The sequence below is a fragment of the Pristis pectinata genome, chromosome 8 (assembly GCF_009764475.1).
Source record: "Pristis pectinata isolate sPriPec2 chromosome 8, sPriPec2.1.pri, whole genome shotgun sequence".
Classification (NCBI taxonomy): domain Eukaryota; kingdom Metazoa; phylum Chordata; class Chondrichthyes; order Rhinopristiformes; family Pristidae; genus Pristis; species Pristis pectinata.
Genome location: NC_067412.1, coordinates 81,427,137 through 81,441,360, shown reverse-complemented (window position 1 = coordinate 81,441,360; position 14,224 = coordinate 81,427,137).

Here is a 14,224-nt window from a genome sequence, read left to right as displayed (position 1 = left end):
TCTCATAATGATACCTGCATCAGTGTAAAGTTAAGAACAAATTTGCACTGTAACGCCACTGAATCTAAAATAGTTTATGTTGGTTATTTCTGATGAAAATACAGATGGATGGTTCAAAGCTCAAATAGCACTTTGATACTGAAATTACAAGTAGAGCTGATAAAGGTCTCCATAACTTACTATGTACCACAGCGAAAAAAAAACAGATGGTTGTCATTGTACAATTTCATTGAAAACTTAAACACTGCAGGATGCAAATATTTCTGCATTTGCATTGGGATTTTATGATCTTGAGTTTTCAATCAGGAAGCTTCATAGATATTTATATTCCCTTCAGTTGCAGTTAAAAAGCAGAAGAGATCCAGATTTAATCATTCAGATTCCTTGAACTGAGTTTACTTTATCAAAACTAGTAACAACTTCACGATTATTTCAAAAATTGAAGTTATATTTGTAGCTATCATATAAAAAAAATGCATGTTTATACTTAAACCTTGGGAAATTTTAACTTGCGTGAAGAGCAGATTTGGTGGTTGACTTTGTTTAAAAAAAAGTTTCATCCCACTCACTTTATTTTTTATCAGTGGGAAGTGAGGAGCGGACATTGACATACTCCCAGGAGGTGGGTTGGTAACTTAAATATAACAGGGCTGCAAGCCTCGTATTGAACCACTTTTTTACATTTGAGCCAGAATGCCTGAATTTTCTAGGCCTTGGGAAACCTTACAGATAAAGGGAGGGGAGGACTGCTGAATCCAGAAGGTAAGTGCCTTTTGAGTTGCCTGCTGCATTATTTGCTTTATCAAAGCCCATGGTCCTCTCTGAGTGAACAGCCTTCCCTCCTCCTTTCCCCCCCAAAAAACTATCTTTCACAAGATCTATGATCCTCCTTGTGCTCTTTACTCAATCTGTCTTTTGGCCTCTGACCTCCACCTTGTTCCAACGTCTGATCTTCCCTCTTTCCATTCCCAGGTTGTGGCCTGATGCAGTAGGTATCACCCTATCTGTCCAGCCTCTCAGTTTCATTGGCAGGGGCAGGGAAAAGGAGATTATTAAATATGGAACAGGTTGTGGCATTAACTTTGCCTGGACCTGCAAGAAAGCCATATCTGTTTCCAAGTTAATGCCCAATACATTTTAAGCCTGTTTATTTCTGCCTCTCAGCTTTTTATTTGTTGGGCAGAGGTTTTTTTTGATAATATTGGAATTATTGAAATTAATCATACATAGGAATTGAGTTGATATGTGCCCTCATTCATACTTCAGCCACTGTCATATAAAATATACTTATTAGGTCATCATCTTGGTGCATTAGCTTTGAATATTCATTTAACCCTATTTCTTTCAATGATTTCAGTGTTTCTAATTTTATAAACATTGATAGAAGACAAGGAGGGTGAAAGGATGTTGCAATATGAATAATTCTATGCAACTTCCGAAATTTTCAAGTCACTAATTTCCTCCGAAGATTTACTTGATACCGCGTCAGTTATTGAATTTTATTGAAATGCAGTAAAACATCTGTTTTAGTCCATTAAAGAGGAGAGATTGCCTTTCCTCACCTTTTACTTCCTGACAAGTAATGTAAAGCAGCAAGCTTAAATAGTGTTTCGTGAAAATTCAGTCCATGTTGATTAGAGACTTCTAGCCATCCTTATATAGTTGAAATGTAAATACAAGTAGCTAAGATATTGATACACTTTAATAAGCTCAGCACAAAATGTTTGTGCTTCTGTTCTTGGAACATAAAGTTGCTAAAGTTGTAATTTTCATGATCCAATAAAATAGACTGCATTCTGAATAGTGTTTAATATGCAATGATTGTATGCTTGGTTTAGATGGGTGGAGTGAGGGGTGTGGGCGGAGCTGCAGAGGGGATGTTGCAGTTCATGATTTTGCAGGACTAAATAATTGATAAAACAGGTTTTAAGGTTTTGTTTTATTCTGTTATGTTTATTTCATAATAATGCTCCACATTTCCTGCACTATTTTGCTTATAAGAATTCTCCCCAGAGAAGAAAGGGTGCTAAAGTAGCAAATCTACCTTTTATTTGTTTCCTCATTTGAGCAATTTTGCTGCTTGTGACAAAACCTGTTTCTAACTCTGGCAATGGCTCAGTTCCTGTTCTCTAATATTTCGTTCAACAGAAGCAGCATGCAAATATGCCATGTGATTGTAGTTTCCTGGTTAGTGTTCACTTGCTGACCTCTGAGCAGTAAACTAGTTGATCTCAAAATAGTGTCACAAAAACTAATAAGGTAATAACTGTTAAGGAGGAAAAAGGAAAATTGCAGGAGGGAAAAAATAATTAAAGTTCATTACCAAGTGTCAAATTCTTTCATTTTTTTTTACCAATCTCTTGTAACACAAATATTTTAAAAATTGTGGCACAGTGAATGTAATTCCATACTAGATTTTACAAACAATCACCTTTTGGGTTTTGACCATCACTGACAAGTGAACCATTTATTGCCCATCCCCTGAATGCTCTTGAGTAAGTGGTGATGAGCCACTTTCTTAATTTGTTGCTTTAGAAAGGGGATGATGAATTAGAAAACTGCAAAGTATTAAACGGTATCTCAACAGTTCAGCAACCTTTCTTCACCAAGACTGAAGGAACATGGAAGAAAAAAAAGTGGCAGACTTGGATAAAGAAGTCTGCAGGTGCAAGCATAACCATCCAACTGTAAGTGAGTAGTTCCCTTGTTGGCCTCTTTAATGGTTTCTGAGTTTGGGATGTTGGTTTAGACAGATAATGATGAAGCTGGGACTCAATTTAAGAGGGTAGGGTTTGCTCTGTGCAGCAGTAACTCAAAGATGTGCACTCAATGTGTACCCAGTTCTTAGGCCAAGCTCTCTGTTACTGTGCCTCAGTTTGTGCAATCTTTTAGATGTTGGTAGCCATTAATGTTTTTGGAGTAGATAACTGCTAGCATTCCTTTGAGAGAACAGAAAAATTAAAATATTTATTTGATTGTTCCATTTGTCTATTCTAATTTCATTGCAAATACAAATATGAACTAATATTCAAAGGCAAGAATTTTCATTTTTAAAAAAAGTTCCAAATATTGATAGACTTGAAATTTAATTTCCAACTTCAAATATTTGACACAATATTTTCCCTATATTTTTCCCTAAATAAATGTTATACTGTCTTAAGCAAAGCTTATAGTAATGAGATGGCAAATCCATTTTGGTTACATAGAATTTATTGCATACAGTTTTCTCTTTTACAAGGTTTAAGAATTGTTACTGCTGCTTGAGTGTTCCATTATTGCAATCATTATTTGTGAAAGTTATGCTTGCATCATACCCCAGTGTTGCAGTGTATTTGTAATCTCTACATTTTTTCACTAGATGGCACTAGAGAAAAGCTGAAGGAAGTGTATTAGCCTGGAAAAGAGCATACTTGCTTGATTTTAAAAAGGCCATTCAGCCCATTAGGTCCATGGCAGCTTCCAGCAAAACATTCCTGCCGCACCTGTTCTCCCTTTCATTTTCCCTGTTGCTTATTGTCTCACACAAGCTATTAATTCTCCCTTCCCCCTCTTTGATGACCTGCCCATTTCATCTCCTCCCCTCCCCTCCCCCATCCTTTATTCCATGGTCCACTGCCCTGTCCTGCCGGATTCCTCCTTCTTCAGCCCTTGGCCTCTTCTACCTATCACATGAACTCGCGTATCCCCGGCCTGCATGTACTCCTCCTCCCACCTTCTTATTCTGGCTTCTGCCCTCTTCCTTTCCAGTCCTGATGAAGGTCTCGGCCCGAAATGTCAACTGTTTATTTCCCTCCATGGATGCTGCCTGACCTGCTGAGTTCCTCCAGCACTTCTTGTGTATTGCTCCAGATTCCAGCATCTGCAGAATTTCTTGTAAGTCTCCCTTTGATTATTTTGTCACTTAACCTACAAAGGAGTATTTTACAGTAGCCAGTTAACCTAACAGCACATTTTTGGGTTGTGGCAGGAACCAGAGCACCCAGCAGAAACTCACACAGTTGTGGGGAGAACATGCAAACTCCACACAGTGAGGATCGAACCCAGGACCTGGAGCTGTGACATAGCTGCAACATTGGGCCTCCCTGGGATGTGTAATCTTCAACTTGCCACTTAGGCATAAAAGTAGTTTATACTGGGGGCAGATGATAGAAATTGCCTGATAAATTCCAATGGAAGCTCGCTCATCAACAGTGAAAGTTAAAAAACTGCAGATGCTGGAAATCTGAAATAAAAATGGAAAATGCTGGAAACTCTGAGCAGACAAAGATCTGCAGCATCACTTCTATTTCTACAAATGCTCTTGACCTGTTGAGAGTTTCCAGCATTTTCTGTTTTTACAGTTGATCTGCAAAGCTAGTTTAAGGCTTGGGCTGCTAAGTGAAATTGTGTAAATAAAGAATTTGATATAATTGAGCCTTATTCATTTTCATTAGCCAATAACATGATGCAGCCTTTAAGGGAAATCTGTTTTATGAAGAGAAATATAGTACCAACATTATGCTGGAAATGATACTTCATTCTAAAATAAGCTGACTCCGACATTTGCTATACTATGTGTATAATATATGGTATCCATGTGTAAGAACATCTTTGAACTCTTTGTAATATGGAAAGAAAGATGATGAGCAAAAGAAGGTTAAAGTAATGCCAATGAATATTGTCAATGAGAAGAAAAATCAAAGTTTTAAGCAAAAAAAATCAAAGTGTTAGTGATAAGTGTTCATGACTTCCTGAATTAAATGAAGTTCGTAAAGGAGGGGAAGCCAGCAAGGAGGATATTTGAAACAGGTGAAGTTGCAACAACAGAAAACACTGCAGCTGAGGAAAAAGGTCTACAGCCAATGGGAGTAGGGGTTGAGGAAGCCCTTCGTGTTGGGTATCCCAACGAAAAATAACAGGGCCACTCACTTTAATGTGTTTGCCTACCTGTAAAACCGATTATGGTAATTACAGAGGAGTGGGACTTCTATTTTTCACTGGGATACTCAACACAAAGGGCCTCCTCAAATGCTCCTCCCATTGGCTGTAGATCTTTTTCCTCAGTTGCACTGTGGATTTTGTCTATCAATAAGTGGAATATAACATGATCTTCACCACAAAACAACGTCAAGAAAAACGCAGGGAACTACAGGGAAAAAACTACCAATTAAACAAGTTATTTTATTTATTTAGAAATATATGTAGTATAAAAGTATTTTTCTCCATTGATTGTAGGCTTAGCAGATGTATGTTGCCATTTAAAATTCTAATAACCATACAGAGTGTAATGGAACCACTATACTTTATCATGTGGACCAGAAGATCTCTGATGCATTGGTGGAGGTCAGTTAGGGCAGGAGGAATCAGCTACAATGCCCTCTCTAGGTTGCTCATGCAAATCGTGTATATCTTGAGTGAAAATCATTTATGCTCACCAATCGTACCAAATATAGTTGAAGTTTGCAGTGCATTGATTCATTGTCTTAGTTCACATATGAAGAGCAATGAGTTGGATGAAGCATCTTATGGAAATCAGCAGATATTAAGTAAGAATCTGTGCCTTCAGTAAATGAAAGGAAGGAAGGAAGGAACACAGAAAAACTGCAAAAAGGTTAAATACCAATGTCTAGATTGGAAACGTGCTATTGCAGAATATTACAGTTTCTTGTCAAACTTGGTTATCTGCATTCTGTAGATTCGCGTGTTTGGACATGGAGAAATGTATCCTCCAGTCTGCATCACATTATACAGCTTGCTGTCACAGCTATAAAAAATGGATTGTGTTTAAATGGGTTGTTTTGGAAATATTTAACACTTTCTGTGAACATATGGGCAGCCTTTTATTACCTGACTGGATGCCATAACATTGTCATGATTAATTATGTTTGGATGTGATTTGGGCTTCTACTTCAGTAAGTTCAGCCATAGTATTTATAGTTTATCATTTAGTCTCAGTTTGCATCGACTCATCTTTTTATAGATTATATCATGATCTGACTAGATGATGCAGATTTCTAATTTCTAGATTGGAACAATATTTGGCATTAAATATTTAAGCAGTTTAGACAATCTATATATTAAAAAAATCACCTTTTTAAAAACTTACCTTTATGTTTTATGGTGTAATATTCCTTTAGCCATCAAGCATAAGCTAAAAGAATAATCTGCAACATTATGATGCTTGCCACAGATAAAGATTGTTAATATTATAAACTCTTTTCCCCTTGAGTCATACACCTATCCCTTATTGCTCCTTGATGAATTCTATGTCTGTAAACTCACAGTAATCTGTTTACCCTGTTTTCTTCAAAACTAGATTTTAACACAGAGACCAGAAATACACAGATATAATAATTTTATTTGGAAGCACATCCCAGAAGTATAAAAGTCAAATGATGTGCTAAAAGTCCACTTAATTAGTAAAAGCAAGTTTTGTTTTAGTATGTCTCTGAACTTATGAAGCATACTTGTTATATTGAAGGGAACTCAGCTTTTTCATTCTTTTGAACTCTTTTGAACAGGGTTTGGAGACTTCCACAATCATCTTAGACTAAGTTGTGAAAAGTTGTATTAACTCTCTTCTCTTGATTTTACCACCTGAACCTGCAAAACTGCCACTTCCAAGACACACCTGCTTATATCCTTTATAAACCAAATCAAAGATTACCTTGTGCTACTTTTGATTAACACATTGCTAATAAATTTAACAATGCTCTATGAGGCAGACTTTTCAAAATAAAGCACTTAATTTACATGCAGTGAAGTGCATTATGTAAACTGTACATCTGCATCTTGATGGGTGTGCTAGATGCTATGATCATCTGGCACACCCAGTACTTAACACTATGTTAACAAGCATTTTGGTCATGAGCCACTACTGAAACTTCAGTAACCCCTGACAACAGGTTATGAAGGTCAGGTGGCTGGGTGGAGAAAGTGCTGGTCTGATCAGAATCTGGGGTCAGTAAGTGGCCAGGGTAAGTGAGGGTTGTCAATGACCAAGACCTAGGTCAGGACGAGTTGGAGTGAGTATTGGTAAACAAGACTGAGGACAGAAGGAGTGGGAGTGGAGATCTAGTTAAGTGGCGGGGGAGATGGGAGGTAGTGATCAGGTAAGTGGCTTGTTGTAGGCGTACCTCCAATGTGGGCCTGAAGGTGTCAGGAATTGGGGCTGACTGGGGAGAATGTGGAGGAATCATAACCCTTGGCCAGTCAAGGAACAGGAGACAATTGGAGGATTGTGGAGAAATCAGAAGGCCAAGGAAGAGGTAGGAAAGGTGTGGGACCAAAAGGATAAAAAGGAAGTATGGGACTTTCTTTGAGGTCCCAATCCAGTGCAGCCACGTCAAATTTTGGGAGTGAGGCAAAGCAACCTGAAAACAGTCAATGATATTCCTAATATTTAAATACATTTTCCTCCATGTAGTGCTGAAATAAACAGTGCTAATCTAGCAATCTGATTTCTGGACAACTTATTACACTCCTCTTCAACTAATTCCTGTGGTAATGCGTAAATAATGTATATCCATAAACTATGTCCACTCCTTTCATTTGTATATGCCGTCTTTACCAAGCAACTTTATCAAGTGGCTTTTGTGGATTTCCATAATCAATTGTTTATGAAATAATTCCTTATGAAATTTTCTTCAAAAGTCAAATTGGCTATTATTTCATCAGTAACTCTCTCATAACTGTTGCTCAGATTCTTCCTGCTGATTTGTTCCAATACTTTTCTACACATTGATATAATTAAATAAGGTTGATTGAAGAGTATGCTGAGTCTGTAATTCTCCAAATCTGAAGGGTTGTGGAAGCTAGATCATTGGGGGTATTTAAAAAGGAAGTAGATAATTTTGTTTTGAAAGATCAGCTAATTAAGGGTTATAACTGGTGCAGAAGGGGCAGATGAGCCGTGATCATTTTGAATGACAGGGCAGGCTTACTCCTGCTCCTGTTTTCTTATGTTCTTATGAAGGCTGGCTTATTGAAAGAGAACAATGTGTTGTTGATAATAGAAGATTAACCGAGAAATGGAAGCACGAAAAGATCTCAAAAGACTTTTTTCTGGTTGATCAAATTTACCTTTTCATCACATTTACACTGCCCACTTCAGTAATTGTTAATTGGTTTATTATCATCACACGTACCGAGATACAGTGAAAAACTTTGTTTTGCATGCCACCCATATAGATAATTTCAAAACATAAGTACATCAGTGAAGTACAAGGGAAAAGCAATAACATAATGCAGAATATAGTGTTACAAAGAAAGTGACTTTCCCTTGTAACTTTTCTACCCTTTAGATAAAAAGGCTGCACTGGACATATGACTAACTCTCTCATTTTAAGTTTTTATCCTGTGAGATTTAAACTCTTCACCACAGTGGAAAAGTTAGCTAGTTAAATTTGTCATTTCCTTATTGATAGAACTAAGTCATTGTCATACTGATCTGTTCTGTACATGGAGAGCAGAGGTGCACATGTCTGAATGCACATAGTCTCAGTCTTTTTTTTTCAAAATTATGCCCTCATTTAGCTGTTTTACAAATTATCTTGTGGTATCATTTACGAACTTGTAGTTCATTTGATCTCCTTTGTGGTTAGATTCAACCTATTTGATCTGCTGTGTGGTTAGTTGCATCATTAGTGTTTCATCAAGAGCAATTTTTTTGATGCAAAATGTAAAGATTTGAGATGGAAGTGAGGGCAAAAATGAATGAAAAAGTGGGTATGTACCATTCAAGTTGTTAACTTCAGTATTTGTTGACTTTCAGCACTCCCCCCAAAGTACCTAAGTCTTTGTTGGTTATTTGATAACTAATAAACCATCTTTTAAAAAAATTTTCAGTTATGGAAATTAATAGAATTTCAGGAATTTGGATTTCTGCTTTTACCTTGCATGAACCACCTAGTTCAATCCCAATTGCTTTGTAAGGAATATTTGGACGGTAAGCTGTATTACACATGGTGAATGTAAGGAATTACAGCACATCATGCTGCATCTAATCATTAGCTTGAAGTTCACGTCTTTGCCACCAATTAGCTACAGTGTGTGCTTCTGATTTCAAATGCTTGGGGGCAGTTAGCAAATGGACCCCTGATAATTTCCCATAGGACAAGAGAGGGGAACTGCAGTTCCATTTGAGAAGTTAATTGTTCTATGGTTTAAATCCATCTCTTTCAATTCTTGCTGATTTTCACTGTGCAGGAAGTAAACATAAGAAATAGAAATGGTTGTAGGCTAAATAATGCTTCAAGCCTGCTCTGTCATTCAAGAAATTCATGGACCTTGTCCTCTATCCTGCATAATCCCTATATCCTTCATTTCTAGTTTCCAAATATCATTTGATGACAGCCTTGGATAAATTAAACAACTGAATTAATTTAGCCCTCTTAGATAGAGTTCCAAAGATTTGCAGCCCTCTGGGTAAAGCAATTTGTCATCTCTGTGCTAAAAGGCTAAGCTTTATCTGTGGCAGAGCCTCTTGGTTCCTAGGTCATACAACCTGAGGAACCACCTCTCAGTATATACCCCACAATCCCCTCTCAGAATCTTATAAGCCGTATGGAATGAACATCGGCTCCTATGACACTTGATAGATAATGAAGGAGTTATGGCTGTTCTATGGAGTTCCTGCTCCTAAATCTGTCCATATGGTAGCTTCGCTGGAGGAGCAGCAGTCTGGGGAGGGCACAAAGCAGGAGCAGGAAGAAAGGCTACACATGGATTTGTGGGAGGAGGTGAAGTTGGGGGAGAGGAGTGGTGGGTAAGTGGAAGGACTCTGATCTTGGGAGAAGCTGTGGTGTGGGGAGCCTGATACCTATTGCAGTTTAAGGCCCAATCTTTAGGGGGAGAATTCTGTTTGCAGGGGTTGGGGTACCTGACAGTGGTGGTGGTTGTGCAGGGTGGGTGGGATTCCAAGAGATCGCAGGGTCCAGTGATGTGTAGAGGGAGGTTCATGAAGATATCTAATCCCAGGGGGGATCTTTTATGAAAGCAGGGAAACTTGTTGAGCTGGAAGCCCTCATCCTCCTCTTCACAAGCTCTTCCACAAAACCATCCTTGTCTCTGCTTAGCTGCTAGATTAAACCTGGAAGCTGGTTGTAATGTGAGGCATACAACCTTGTTAGAATATTTAAATAGTCAACACACACCGTTCTATCCCCTACTTCTGTTAAACAAATGGTGTATAATTTATGTTTAATTTGTGTTTTTCTTGTGAATGCTGGTTATCTGATGCTTTGTGCCTGTAATGCTGCTGCAAGTAAGTTTTTCATTGCACCTGTGCATACATGTACTTTATATGACAATAAACTTGACTTAGACTTTAACAAAGAAATTGATGAAATGGAGGTTATTTAGATGTGAGATTTTAGACGAGAATATTCAAAAGTTAACATCTGACCTATCTTTGACAGTTTTTTGGGGCTTATAGTTACTGCCCCCCCCCCCCCCCCCCCATGATTGTTTTTGAAATCCTTGTTGCAGGCAGGATTGCAATCAGCAGAAAACATTTCCACATTATAATAATACTTATTCTTTAAATCATCCCATTTAGCCAGGTTCAGGGAGGATCAGACTAAAATTGGGATGGTAGAATCAATCCCTGTTGCTCTTGTAGAATTAAAAGATGCATTTGAGTGTTTTGCATCTACACAACAGGACCCAGTATCGAGCCTGCAAAGTCAAGGTTTATGAATTCTGAGTTTGAAGGAATTGTCGTGCAGTGTTCTGTTCGACACATTTCTAGAGGAGCCATAAAGCCGTGTTTCCAACCTGGACGTGCATGGGATGACAACCACCAAGGAATAAGTTTTGTGGCTTGAATCCAAACTGTGCTTGTGGACACACCTGCACATATTGAATAGAAATAAAACTCCATCTCTAATTTCTAATGGACGGCACATTTAAAAACAGTACCAGTATCTCCCAGCAGGTTTCAGACTTGCATAACGTATTCTTTAACGTAATCATTAACGTATTCTTGGAGGCATGGAATTGAGAGAGTAGCATTTTTTTTAAAGACGTGCTGCACTTTTAAGGACAGGTAGTTCTTTGATGAAGTTAATGACAATGGTTAGAGAAGCTGTCAGAATGGCTCAGAGCTTTTGTTTAAGGTGATGGGTGTAAAAGGTGTGTAAGTTTCTCAGAACAGTGGAACATTGTGTACAGTAAGCATGGTCAGAAGTTATCGGCTACATGAATTCTCACTCTTCTGCATTATTCATGGCGGTTAGGGTTATATATGTTAAATTTGTTTTTACTTGAATACTGGGAAAGCCAACTATAAACAGAAAATGCCAGAAATCATCAAAAGGCTGGGCAGTATCTATGCAGAGAGAAACAGAACTGATGACCTTTTATCCATTCTGGTGGAAATTCATTGACCTGAAATATGAACTCTGTTCCTCTCTTGATTATGTTCTGTCTTGAATCCAGCACTTTCTGTTTATATTTTAGTTTTCCATCAAAGCAAAGACCAAAGTAATTGCTTTTGAGTTTCATCATGAAAGCCACTCATTTGGCTCCGATTCCTCTGTGGTTGCTTGATTCAGACTGTGCAAAACATTGGGAGCTGTTGAGAATTGAGCTTTGGATATCACATCCAATCCATCACAGAAAGCTTAATATTATCAATACTATCCCTACTTCAGGCTATCAGCTTGAGAGATCTTTGTCCATGGTTTCATTCAACTCCAGACTCAAGATGACCAAAATACAGTCCTTCTGAACAATTCCCACCACAGGTATGGATAAGGATTTCACATTAAATTGGAGCTGGATACATTGGTTTTCAGTCTCATGTGGCATTTTCTGTGCAGCCTTATTAGGAGCTCCTCTTAGGGAATGTTAATAGTGTAATTGTATGGGCTGGATCCTTGCTTGATCTGGAACAACATGAGAAGGTATGCCTTGCATGCATTGCATATGCCATATGCCTTTTTAGGTGAACTTCCAGGAATACTTCAGCCCAACTTCAAAGGCATTGATCAGGAGCAATTCAGTGAGTTTTGATGGGGTTTTATAAAGTGAATGTAATATAAAATGGATAGTTTTCCATATGGGTGTGCCAAGAGCCAGGTTCTTGTGTAGCAGATCAGTTGCATTGAGAATCCTGATACTGTGCAGCATTTTCTATGTATTTCAATATGAATGTAGGTTATATGGGCACTTGAAGGAAACAGGGATGAAAGAAAGTAGGTTTTTGGCAGTTTTCAATACCTGTCTAGTCTGCCTGGACCACATGATCGTATGAGCACTTGAATGTCCTAGGCACAAAAGGCTACGGACTGATAAATGGGATTAATATAGATGGGTACTTGATGGTTGGCATAGATGAAGTGGACTGAAGGGCCTGTTTCCCTGCTGCATGATTCTATGACTTGACAATGTCAGTAATCTCATTGCTGCATTTCTTCTTGCAGTTAAATCCTTAAATATCTCCACCTTTAAAATCTAGTGAGGCAATTTTTCAATCTTCTCCAGTTTAGAACGCTGCGACGTTGGGTGTTTCAATATACTCCTTAGATGCCATTTTCTTAAAACAGTGCTATTGATATTGGTTTAAAGCTGCACTTACTCCGTGGAAGAGCCTGTTAACCAATCTGTTGCACCTCATTTAATTTAGTAATACACAGATGGTCTTGTAAACTGTGTACAGCCGGGGACCAAACAAACCCCACAGGCAGAGGGCTGGCAGTGACATTTTGGGCACTTACATGGAGTTGTGTTGTCATAACATATGAAATGGATAAGTCCGTCCTAGCACAATGGCTTCGACCTTAAATTTTGCTGCTCCCAGTGAGATACTACTGAGGCAGACCCATTGAAAAAGAGCACTACTATTTCTCTATTCTAACAAAAAATGTTTTGTGGGTTCGCTTTAATGTGACAAAACAAGACTTGAGGGTCACAAACTGAATTTTAATGTGGTTAAGTTGCAGAACTTCCTTGTGTGGCACATTCTTAATATCATCTCTAGTGAATGCCCACACCGAGTAATCATTTAATAACTATATTTAGTTTATCCTTTATTTCAACCTCAATTGTATCCTTGGGGTTTCTCAATTCTATTTTGGCTCTGCTCCTGCTGTCCTAATATTAGGAGAATTCTTGCTACTGCACCTGGCTTCCACAGCTGTTCCCTCTTCCCACCCCCTCTCCCAGGTACTGCAGAAACTCAAACGTGGCCACTCATTACACACATCAATTGACACATTTAGTTTGAATACTCCCTTATACATTCTGAACTCATGAAATAAGCATTTGGGTTTGCCTCTGCAATGTATGTGAATTCTTTTGTTCTCTCCCTATGTATATTTGACTAATTCAAGTTCATTGTCATAGGCATACATACACAGGCTACAAATGCCATGAAAGTTGGCATTTTGTAGCAGCAGCACAGTACATTACAAACATAAGTTAACATAAATTTATCATAAATTTAAATGACAATAAATTATACATAACTTACATGTGCAAAAAGAAACAACAAAATAAAAATAACGATGCTAGTGCAAGTTGAGAGAAAAAGAAATATAGTCAGAGGTAGTGTTAGTGTTTTTCAGGTCAGTTCAAGAACCCGATGGCAGTGGGGACTATTGGAAGCAACCACCTGACAACAGTCCTTCATACTCATTAAGTCCTTCATCAGGCTGTTCCTTAATATTCTCAATTCTAATAATAAAAGCTCTTCATTAGTGCTGCAGTGCAAATTCTACAACTTCACCTTGGTTCAGTCAAAAACTTACTTCCAAAACGTTAGAGATTAAAAATGATAAATGAAGAATATGAAATCAGAAAATGCTGGAATTTCATTTGTATCTGAAAAAAGACTCATGCTTTAGGTAAAAAATCTGAGAAGTGTCATACATGACATTAATCTATTACTTTCAAAAGCTGATGGATTTGCTGTGGATTTCCAGCACTGATTTTATATCTTATAACATTTTTACTCTAAAAGGATGGATAGGATTTGTAACCAATTTTGTCTGAAGATACAGGTTTGTGACCTACACTTTGTACATTCCTGGCACCAGAATTTAGAGGGATAGATTGACCTTGGAGGGAGTGTAGCGCAGAGTCACCCAGTAATTTCCAGGGCTTCCAAGGTGTATTAAAACAGGACTCAGGTTCTTTTGGGTTCCTTTCGAACGACAGATTCAAAAGACACCACAATTTCACGAAAAGTTTGAGTAACTTTATTTAACACAACCAAAAACAGCTAAACACAAAGGAAACTACA